We start from the raw sequence: 11878 nt of genomic DNA, 5'->3' as shown, positions 1-11878 counted from the left end.
ATTAAAAAAAAATTTAATTTGTTTCATCAGTTACCAATTGGCAACTACTTCCACGCTCACATAGTGTGATTAAATGTGTTAATGTTCTTGATGAATCGTTAGTAAATAAAGTAAATTCTTAAGATAGGCTTTTTAAAAGTAAATTCTCGGTTCATACTCTTAACAAGTCATTGCCTGTGTAACGTAAATAATTTATTATGTACTTAGACGACAATGTTTTAGTGTAGTCGAACCCCACTAACATCCGGTGGACATCATGGACGGCGGGGTTAGGAAACTACAGTAACGCTGGTGACTGACTGTGTCACTGCACACATTACACACTTATACACCTGATAGCGCAAAGACTGTGTTAAAATGTTGCTATGTAGGCTACTATGCCTTCATTCCAAGAGGTATGGGACATTTATTTGAGGACACTGCAGAGAGGTTTTTCGCAACAACAACTCTGCTCAACCAGTCCCTTGCCGCCAAATATTGGGGACGAAAATTTGTCCCACCTCGAGTATTCAAACGGTAGGCTACAGAAAGAATCTTTCACTCTAAAGCGGAGAGTGAACTTTCTCTCAGGGTTGTAAGCATAGACTTACTGAAGCGCTCATTGGCGCTACTGTAACGGTCCCGTATTCAACGCTGTGTTTGCACTTAATGAATGACGTCAAACATCTGGTAGAACGTTGCATGTAGAATGACTTAACAGATACAAATAAATTTCGTAAGAACTCTGTATCCTTATTGTTAGAAAATAAAAGTGTAAAAATGAAGTGGCTAGTTAAGGTTATGACAATGGCCTTGCCGCAGTGGTAATACCGGTTCCCGTCAGATCACCGAAGTTAAGCGCTGTCGGGCTGGGCTACAACTTGGATGGGTGACCATCCGGTCTGCCGAGCGCCGTTGGCAAGCGGGGTGCACTCAGCCCTTGTGAGGTACAGTGAGGAGCTACTTGACTGAGAAGTAGCGGCTCCGGTCTCGGACACTGACATATAGCCGGGAGAGCGGTGTGCTGACCACATGCGCCTCCACATCCGCATCCAGTGACGCCTGTAGGCTGAGGATGACACGGCGGCCGGTCGGTACCTCTGGCCCTTCATGGCCTGTTCTGTCGGTGTTCCGCTTAATTTTAGTTAAGGTTATATTGAAGATTAAAATTGTTCAGCTGCAAGCTAGCTGAAAAAAAATTACGAAAAAATTATCCCACACGAAAATGAATTAAAGACTGGAAAATAAACTCAAACAATAGACGCCAGGAAATATTAAATAGGAACCGAAAGTGAAAAACGTAGTCTCACTATCACCTTCTTCGTAAGTTTCATGCATCTACTTTGAATCGACAACCTGACGCATTTTCGCTACTACTTGTAAAAAAATGAATCCTACATTCTTGAATATGTATAACTTCCCGTCTTATGATGGAGACCTAGTGCAGGAAACTTGAAAACTACATTCGTTTAAGACAGACTTGATTACTCGGTAGTAATTGTGAAGTAAACATCCTTTTATTTGTTCTTTAAATCAAATGGAGGCTTTCAGTTCGGGAACAGATGCCTCACCTCTCCGCTACGGCGTGGTAGGAGCTTGGTTGCTAGCAGAGTCCTCTGATTGCCCACGGAATGCGAGGTTCTTTGCTCGAGTTCCTCTCCGGAACTCATAAAGTTTCCAGTAGGTAGCCACCGCCCTTGTATAACGTCGGATACTGAAGTATATAAGGTGGATATTTGATTTATTAGTCAGAAGAGGAGTTCGAGAGGGTCTGTATTGAGCAAACCAATTTTTTTTATTTTTTTCTGTTATCCGTACATGTTTTGCTGAAGTTTCATCATTATCAATCGGCTTTTATTTTCTTTCTGTTAAACAAGAAAGATACTCTTATAAATCTGAGTTTTTAAATAACTATTTACAAATTTGAAAAACTGACGAAGTTTTGTACAAATATACCATGTTGCCATACGCTGTAGTTTTCCTGTTTTTTATGTTTAGCGTTGTACTTGCTTCCCTTTCAGTCTGTCGCCTGGAACCGTATAAAATATAATGTAGAAAGTTATTTAATTCAAAATTTTATGACTGGAAATGTTTAGGTAGGCCCAACATAATTAATTTGATATAGATGATGGTGCGTTACGGCGCGCGCGCTTGCGTGTATGTGTGTGTGTGTGTGTGTGTGTGTGTGTGTGTGTGTGTGTTTAAAATATGTTTCTGGCCTGGACCATCCACTGATCCGGTTGAAAGGGTGTATAAAGCCATTGTATCTTCTCCTGGTAGGAGAGTAAGATGTATGAGACAGGCGAAATACCCTTAGACTTCAAGAAGAATATAATAATTCCAATCCCAAAGAAACCAGGTGTTGACAGATGTGAAAATTACCGAACTATTAGATTAATAAGTCACAGCTGCAAAATACTAACACGAATTCTTTACAGATGAATGGAAAAACTGGTAGAAGTCGACCTCGGGGAAGATCACTTTGGATTCCGTAGAAATATTGGAACACGTGAGGCAATACTGACCTTACGACTTATCTCAGAAGAAAGATTAAGGAAAGGCAAACCTACGTTTCTAGCATTTGTAGACTTAGAGAAAGCTTTTGACAATGATGACTCGAATACTCTCTTTCAAATTCTAAAGGTGGCAGGGGTAAAATACGGGAGCGAAAGGCTATTTACAATTTGTACGGAAACCAGATGGCAGTTATAAGAGTCGAAGGGCATGAAAGGGAAGCAGTGGTTGGGAAGGGAGTGAGACAGGGTTGTAGCTTCTGCCCGATGTTATTCAATCTGTATATTGAGCAAGCAGTAAAGGAAACAAAAGAAATATTCGGAGTAGGAATTAAAATCCATGGAGAGGAAAAAAAAACTTTGAGGTTCGCTGATGCCATTGTAATTCTGTCAGAGACAGCAAAGGACTTGGAAGAGCAGTTGAACGGAATGGACAGTGTCTTGAAAGGAGGATATAAGATGAACATCAACAAAAGCAAAACGAGGATAATGGAATGTAGTCGAATTAAGTTAGGTGATGCTCAGGGATTTAGATTAGGAAATGAGACACTTAAAATAGTAAAGGAGTTTTGCTATTTGGGGAGCAAAATAACTGATGATGGTCGAAGTAGAGAGGATATAAAATGTAGACTGGCAATGGCAAGGAAAGCGTTTCCGAAGAAGAGAAATTTGTTTACATCGAGTATTGATTTAAGTGTCAGGAAGTCGTTTCTGAAAGTATTTGTATGGAGTGTAGCCATGTATGGAAGTGAAAGATGGACAATAAATAGTTTGGACAAGAAGAGAATAGAAGCTTTCGAAATGTGGTGCTACGGAAGAATGCTGAAGATAAGGTGGGTAGATCACATAACTAATGAGGAGGTATTGAATAGAATTGGGGAGGAGTTCGTGGCACAACATGACAAGAAGAAGGGAACGGTTGGTAGGACATGTTCTGAGGGATCGAAAATTTAACATTGGAGGGCAGCGTGGAGGGTAAAAATCGTGGAGGGAGAACAAGAGATGAATACAGTAAGCATATTCAGAAGGATGTAGGTTGCAGTAAGTACTGGGAGATGAAGAAGTCGGTAAGACTCAGCGGAGCAGCTCCTCTGAGGAAGTCCAGCGCAGTCCTGGACGAAACGTAAGGAGCAGAAAAGTTCTTGGACCACGACCTCACATCCCGGAAAGTATATCAACAGCCAGATGAAGAAGCTTGCACAGGATAGAGTAGCATGGAGAGCTGCATCAAACCAGTCTCAGGACTGAAGACCACAACAACAAACAACATCTTCTCCTATTGCATCTGTTGTAATTGGTCCTTGATATTCTGGATACTCGCAGTCCTAGCTGGTCCAACACATGTTCTGCTGGGGCAGATCTGGGGACCTTTCTCGCCACAGAAATACCTTAATTGCTGTGTTGAAAAGCGATATCAGGACTGTCTCATGCGAAGTAACACAGGAGGACGCTGGGTGGCCATGACGTACTGCTGTGCCTTCGGAGTTCCTTCAGTCACTACGAGCCGTGAGCTTAAGTCGTACCAGATGGGTCCCCACATCGTGACGCCAGCAACAGTACCCGTGTACCTCTCCAAAACATTGGGATAGTGGGACCTCTTCCCAGGTCATTGCCAAACTTACCGACAATGGTCATCACGGATAACTCAGTAGCGCGATTCATCTTTGAACATGACGTGACGCTGTTATAAGCAGTCGTGTTCTTCCTAGTAACTGCAAGTGCAGACGCTTTTGTTGTGGCGTTGACGGTAGCCTGTCTGTCCATGAGATGGTAATTCACTTTACTCTGTTCATCATAAGAATAAACCTGATGTAAACATTACGCCAAGTATTCTTCCGCGTTTGATTGAATCTCATTGGATTTTGTTTCAGGTGGAGCGGAAGCCAAGCTATAACCAACACTTACGATCATAATGACACGTTTTATTCTGAGTTACATGCACATGGACCGAGCGATAATGCGAGACAACGGCTTTACCGTCGCATTTAACTCTGATAGCACTGTCCAGCCAGTGGTCCAACTTATATACGACGGTATGAGCAATTGCAGCTCGGAAGGAAAAGAGAAGAGCAAAGGAACAATACAGCTTCTAATGTCATTTAATTTTAAAAAATAATGAAGTAATATTCGGCAAAACTCCAGCACTACCGCGCGCTTCTTATGTGACCAGACGGAAAGCATAAAATGCTCTCCTTCTCACCTTACATATTATTTTAACTACAAAGAAGAGTGATGAAAATTCCTAACTTAGGGTAATTTTTCTGCAAAAGCATACTGCACGAATTTCACCGTACTGTTGAGTACTGAAGCCCATGGAGGTATTAATTAAAGTCAGTCGTCAGGTAATCTCTTAACTCCTTCCTCATCCGAATCTGAGAAATACCTTTCAGTCCTGGAACTGTCATCTGCTACGTTGATAACGAGTCGATCAACAACAGAATCCACAAAGCCGCCCAAGCGCCCCATTTGCCCTTTTTCTTTTGTTCGTGCCGTTCTAAAAAAGCTACGTGCGTTAGTTCCATTCCGTTTGGTAGCTTGATAGTCATGTTATTACTCGGTCCATATCCCTTAACTTGGCTCCAAGTCAGTTCTTAATGGCTCTAAGCACTATGGGACTTAACATCTGAGGTCATCAGTCCCCTAGACTTAGAACTACTTAAACCTACCTTGGACGACGGTTCAATCCCGCGTCTGGCCATCCTGATTTAGGTTTTCCGTGATTTCCCTAAATCGCTGTAGACAAATGCCGGGATGCTTTCTTTGAAAGGGCATGGCCGACTTCCTTCCCTAATCTGATGAGACCGATGACCTCGCTGTTTGGTCTCTTCCCCCAAACAACCCAACCCCAACCCAAACCTACCTTGCCCGAGGCAGGATTCGAACCTGCGACCTTAGCAGCCGCGCGGCGCAGGACTGAAGTACCTAGAACCGCTCGGCCACAGCGGCCGGCCCAGGTTAGTTCTGTTAGGTTCATACTGTAATGGTACAGCCGGCCGGTGTGTCCGAGAGATTCTAGGCGCGTCAGTCTGGAACCACGGTCGCAGGTTCGAATCCTGCCTTGGGCATGGCTGTGTGATGTCCTTAGGTTAGTTAGATTTAAGTAGTTCTAAGTTCTAGGGGACTGATGACCTCAGATGTTAAGTTCCAAAGTGCTCAGTGCCATTTTTTTTGTAATGGTACAGTGGCAAATGTAAAAATTCAGCATTTGTATGGCGTGCTCGACGCTGTGAAAATGATTGTTTTTCATATTTCGACGAACTTACCTACCTATATCTGTGGTGTAAAACAATGGACACAGTCCAAATAAAGAGTATTTGGTTTTTCATTTTTGTCTTAAAGTAAACTGTTGTATTTTCTTAAGTTAAGCAACCTTTATTAACAGTCTTTCATAAAATATCAATAATTGAGAATTTATATTTTAAATGAAATCGGGAGATTTGCGTTCAATATGTAATTAGAAACGAGAAGACGTGCATTATTCATAAAAAATTGATGATGAATTTTACAATTGCAAGATGTAGGTATTTCAAATTGAACAATAAAAAGAAGTAACTCAGACAACACCTGAACCATCGAACCATGACTTCTGTAGAAACTTATGAAGATACTGCGCTACCTATTGCGCTACACAAGCATTCTCGGTTAATGTGATAATTGTATCTAATACAGTCCCTCGAAAAACTTCAGAGGCGATTGTCTCCGTAAATTTATGAAAAACATTAAGAACAACCTATTTCTCAGCACTTTTTAACCGTGTTCCACATGTGTGTTTCACTACGGAACGACAAGCAGCCTCAGTCACTTTCGTACTGCGTATTAACAGAACGACAATCGAAGCACTAAAGCGCAGTGGCTGTGACTGTACACGATATTTGAAACAAAAGCCACACAGCTAAAGTGTGATTAAGAAATACGTCGATGGTTGATAATACATTTGAATGTCTTTAAGTTCCCTTTAACGTAACTTAGTAATAATGCATCTCATACCTAAGTAGGACCTACTTCCAGGATCGTAACAACACCAGTGTACGTGTGCTACGGCTTCCGACCAATCATCGCGTTTGCGTTTCTTTACATCATGTTTATTCTTATGATGAACAGAATTCGGATACTGCAACTCTCGGACCAGTAACACAGAATGTTGCAGGGAGTCCATTATTTGTTCTCGGATGGCAAGCGGGAAGAGTTTACCACGTGCTTTGTACACAGTACTGCGATCCTCCCTTATGGTGGTCAGACATGAGAAATGGAGAATCACAATTAGGCCGCTTTCAATTTCTGTTAGATGCTGATATCGCAGTTTCACACTAGTACGCGGTATTACCGTACCTTTCTCAGTGATCACTCAGCATCTGACGCTGTTCACGACCGTTATATACCCCAGAAGGCCTGCTAACACTAAAAATGAAAAACATAAACGCACCCTAGTGGCCGTCCTGCCTTTCACAGAGCACTGCAACTCTAACCATCCTCATATCTGCCGATGGTGTGTCCGTGTACCAAGTTACATTGACATCCAACCATGTCCAAGAGTGTTTCGCTTCTTTTATCAGGCAAAGTGTATTGTGTACTGCATTGGTCCTATAACACGACGTTGGGGGTTCGCTATAAATTACTTGAGCTGCGGCTGGCTCGCCTTCATGCCATTTGTTCTTTGGCATTTTGTCACAATTGAGTGACATCTTATTTCTCCCTGAGTTACTACCATAACGAGATGGTGACTTGCCTCCGTCAGTGGCAGCAGCAGCCATTATCGATACTAGAACTACTGTACCATCTCTGGTGTGACGCTGTATTTCCGTGTGGTGGTGAGTGTGAGGCAGTCGGTCGGTTGGGACAGAACAGCGAGGAAGTCTTTGCAGCTCGCCGTCAGGCCGGGGCTGCGGGCAGCGTGCACGCGCAGTCGGATTTGTGAGGCGCTAGCAGCGAGAGCTGCAAAGTTCGTCGTTCACTGAACCTGGACACTGAAGTTGAGTGATCAATTAGCTTGTTATGAAACCTCAACTGCTGTCACATCTCTTCGTTCATTGCTGATTGTTGCTTCCTGGGCCCTTCCTGCAAGCAGCAACGTATGGTGTGTTGGAGTCGGCAAATTCTGCAGCCGTCTTCCTGTATGGTGTTTAACTATTGAATTGGTTGTTACTTATTAGTGAAGTGCACCAGCGGTATTTTCTGCTTTTTGGCCATTAATGTTCCAGTTGCCTGCCCTGGTCGTTAGCGTAGTTTTCCGGCAGTGTGTTTTTCCTCGCCGTGTTGATGCTGACCAGAACAGTGCGTAGTCTGACAGCTTTGGTGTTGTTCATATTTTTGAGTCGTTATTGTGCCTTGACTGCATTTAGACGCCAATTTTCAAGACGTAATGCTGCTGGTATCTTCGTCCTCACTGATATTTTCCGTTGTCGTGCCATTCGTCGGACGGAAGAGAATTGATTAGCTTGTTGGTCGGTCCTTCAGCTGTCCCTGGCTCAGGTTGCCATACGATTATTTGGTCTTACTCTTGGCTGCCTGTCTCATCTAAACTTATGTTAGAGTAACCCCTCAGGCCGACCCTTGGAAGACTTCTGAGCATCATTTGTCTGTTGTTTTTAGACTGTGATTTTCTTTTAGTCTTAAGTACCGTGCAAGGCCTTTAGCAGTCTATTAATTTAGTTTATTTCAGTTTTAAAATAAGGCCTTTAGCTGACTTAAATTGAGGTTTTAACATTGATTTGTTTAAAACTTATTTTAAGAAAAGAGATTTTGCTCTATTGGTAATCTTTGTTATTCAGGCCTTAAGCCTTGAGTTGTTCTATGTTCAGTATATGGCCTTCAGCCGAGCTTTTACGTGAGATATTTTAAGATAAGGCCTTCAGCCGTCTCAAATTAAAATTTGAAAATTCACTTGTTTAAAATCCTTTAAAATTTTCTTCTCTATCTGAAATTATTATTATCCAGCCTGGAGTTGTTCTGTGTTAAGTGTGTGGCCTTCAGTCGAGTATTTACACACACACACACACACACACACACACACACACATATATATATATATATATATATATATATATATTTAGGAAGTCCTTCAGCCGCGTGTATTCCTTAACGCAATTGTAATAACTTGTGTTCGGGCTTTCAGCCATATTATTTTGAATCTTTTTAAAGGCATATGTGATTAAGTGTTTTTAGGAAAATAAAGCTTGTGTGTTTTGTCCAACTGACAGTAAATCATATTGGTTCCTTTGCACAACCATAACCTGATCCGCTCTGTCCAGCGAATCCAGATTTCATTACTTTTACGTCCGAAGATCTATCTCTACTCTCCTGCGCTTCTCCGCTTCCCCTTCTTCTGTCGTAAATTTGTACAGCTTTTTGCCGTTAATACGATTTCCTAAGACAGATGGAAATATGCGTTTTCATCACCTTTTATTATGTCCATTGCTGATACCATTTTACTGTGGTCCTCGCCTGCTAGCAAGGAGCATTGTTCTTTCTCCAGTCTAAACAGGCAGTACTTTGGATACGGAAGCTACAGTGATTACATTATTACAGACGTTATTTTGCCTCTTAACATGTACATTCATAATCTCTTGGCTACGGAGACAAGTCATAGGAAAGCGTCAGGCTGATCGTTACGATGCTCTACTCTGCTCCATGGTGACAGATCTATTGTCTTCGGTAGGTGGAATGCCTGGAAAATGATCATACGTACTGTATTACCAATTCTAACGCAACAATTTTAAAACTTCCAGACACTAAAACCGTGTTACTAGTATGAGAGTTGGCAGCTATGGACTACCTGCTTATTCCCAATTATTAATCTCTTTCCTTTCATACTCGTAATATTGTCACAGAATAAGCCGAGTAACAGAGTCAATGTGGTGTAGTGGTTATGATTCAAGGTGCCGGCACGGTAGCTCAGCGTGTTCGGTCAGGGGGTTATGTGCCCTCTGTAATAAAAAAACTGAGTTAATCGATCAACAACGAACTTAAACGGATATCTTACGACGTCCGCCCCGAGCAGACGCAACGAACAAAACTGAACAAAATGGGATTAAAAAAAAAAAAATAAAGAAAAAGGCTGTTGCATGGAGGGTCGTGAGTTCAAAACTTACCTGAGCTATATTTTAATTTCTATATTCGGTTCCAGTACATTCTAGAAGTATCACAAATGTCAAGAATCATTGCTGGGATGTTCTGTGACACTATATATACCATATGTGTTCTGGCCGGAGGCAGTTCGCTTCGCGCTCTTGTACGTGCAAGTGCTGAATAAACCTTCCTTAAGTGTTCGTCATTCATCTAATTACACCTTCTTCTGCGTGATAATATGATAACTGCAGTAACGAAACAAGTAATTCACGAGTATCGGGGAGCGGTTGCGTGATCGTATGGCAACGTCATTTCATTGAAATTTCTTAATTTCTTACACTCTTGCGTAACTACAGAGCATGATTTCCTAAAGCGTTTTATGGGTGAGCTAAGGAGAACCCTGGCTGGAGGAAGGGAAAGCATATTTACCTATCTACAGAACAGACACCCTGAACAGCAGGTGGTCTGTTGTCTGGACGGCCATTCGACGTTCCAAAAGGCGTCTCTCTGGCGCGCGCCACAGGTGTCTCCCTATAGTTCATACAACCGGACAATGCGTTGTGTTCTGGCCGGCCATTATACACTCGAGAAAAAAAACCGAAGCGCCACGAAGGCCTTTTCCAAAGAGACGGAAATCGGTAGACGTGATGCACATGTACAGACAAACAAATGATTGCAACTTCAGAAAAACTTGATATTTATTCAAGGGAGAGAGCTTCAGAAACTGAGTAAGTGAATAACGCGTTAGTCCAACTCTGGTCCTTATGCAAGCAGTTAATCGGCTCGGCATTGACTAACAGAGTTCTTGGATGTCCTCCTGAGGGATATCGCGCCAAATTCTGTTCAGTTGGTACGTTAGAGCGTTGGAGGACGCCACCCATAATGCTCCAAACGTTCTCAACTGGGGAGAAGTCTGGCCAAGATAGGTTTGGCAAGCACGAAAACAAACAGTTGAACCTCTCGTCGTTTGCCGGCGGGCATTATCTTGCTGAAATGTAAGCCCAGGCTAGTCTGCCATGAAGAGCAGCAAAACGGGACGTAGAATATCGTCGACGAACCGCTGTGCTTCATAGGTGCCGCGTGTGACAACCAAATAGGTCCTGCTATGAAAAAAATGGTCCCCCAGACCATCACTCCTGGTTGTCGGGCTGTATGGTAGGCAACAGTCAGTTTGGTACCCACCACTGTCCGGGACGTCCGCAGAAACATCTTCGACCTGGAATCTCATTGACTATAGTAAAATTACCTTCCATGATGAGCCCCGTCTCGAATTGAGCCCCGATGACTTCCGATATCCCTCTTGATGCTTCATTCACCATTGTAGTGATTTCTTTCGGCCCTTATCATTTAATCTTACGTTAACAAATGTACAACGATAACTGGATCCTGAATGATTTTGTATTTTGGGGACCGTTTCAATAGCTTAAGAAAAGATTGCTTGTGATTATGCCAACAGCGTAACCAGTTACTTGGGCCTCCTTTGGTATCATTTTACCACTAGATACATTCACAGATTATCGGCGATCCGGGCTGCACACCTTGTATAGGCAACTGTGTTCATGGGAGCCATCCGTTAAGCGCAGGTCCAGGTGCGGAGGACACATGTCACACTCTCAAATTCAGGAGTGCCTCGGCCGGCACTTTACAACTGGAAGTCTTAGCTGTAACGTTTCCTTCACAACACTTCCTCGCAACTTCACTTCTCCCAATACCTCTCATTAATTTTCAAAGCTTCACAGAAGCACCCGTGCATACCTTACTAGTACTTCTGGGAAAATGAATATTGCGGAGAAATGGGTTAGTCATAGCCTGAGGGTAGCTCTTAAAATAGATCTTTCTGTCCCCAAGGATAAGTGTAGAACTTTTTTAAATATGTGATGTTTTTCCTGGAACTAGAAATCAATCGTGTACCCAAAGATTATCGGTCCATCAGAAAAGGCGGAACGTCCAAACCGTATCGACTCGACTAAATGAAAGCGCGCTCAGATTTCTTCACCATAAAACTGCGAAAATTGTACGTTCTGTGGGTTTCTATTAATTAACTTTTGTTTCAGTACTTTCCATTGTAAGAGGAAAACGGGAGGACCATTCCACCATTCACTATGTGTCTTGCGGAAATTTAAATCTCCACATGGAGAGTGAATTTTACATATGATTGTTTCTCGTACATGTCCCAGGCCGCAAGTAGCTTTTTCTTATGTCATCTCAGAAATATTGAGTAATGTATATTTTCCCAGGAGAATAGTTTTTGTAATTTCTATTGCTTCAACGTTCTCCTTTCCTTAGCAGAAACTTACCAACGTCCATGATTGTGGCTATGG

The 11878-nt window shown here is 42.5% G+C and overlaps 1 pseudogene; it reads left to right on the top strand.

Moving 5' to 3' along the window:
* The first annotated feature begins 782 nt into the window (after positions 1–782).
* On the top strand, positions 783–900 carry LOC124620499 (annotated as a pseudogene).
* Positions 901–11878: the final 10978 nt, after the last annotated feature.

Source organism: Schistocerca americana, chromosome 6 (genome assembly GCF_021461395.2).
Source record: "Schistocerca americana isolate TAMUIC-IGC-003095 chromosome 6, iqSchAmer2.1, whole genome shotgun sequence".
In the NCBI taxonomy this organism is placed as follows: domain Eukaryota; kingdom Metazoa; phylum Arthropoda; class Insecta; order Orthoptera; family Acrididae; genus Schistocerca; species Schistocerca americana.
This window is presented reverse-complemented; position numbering and strand designations above follow the sequence as displayed.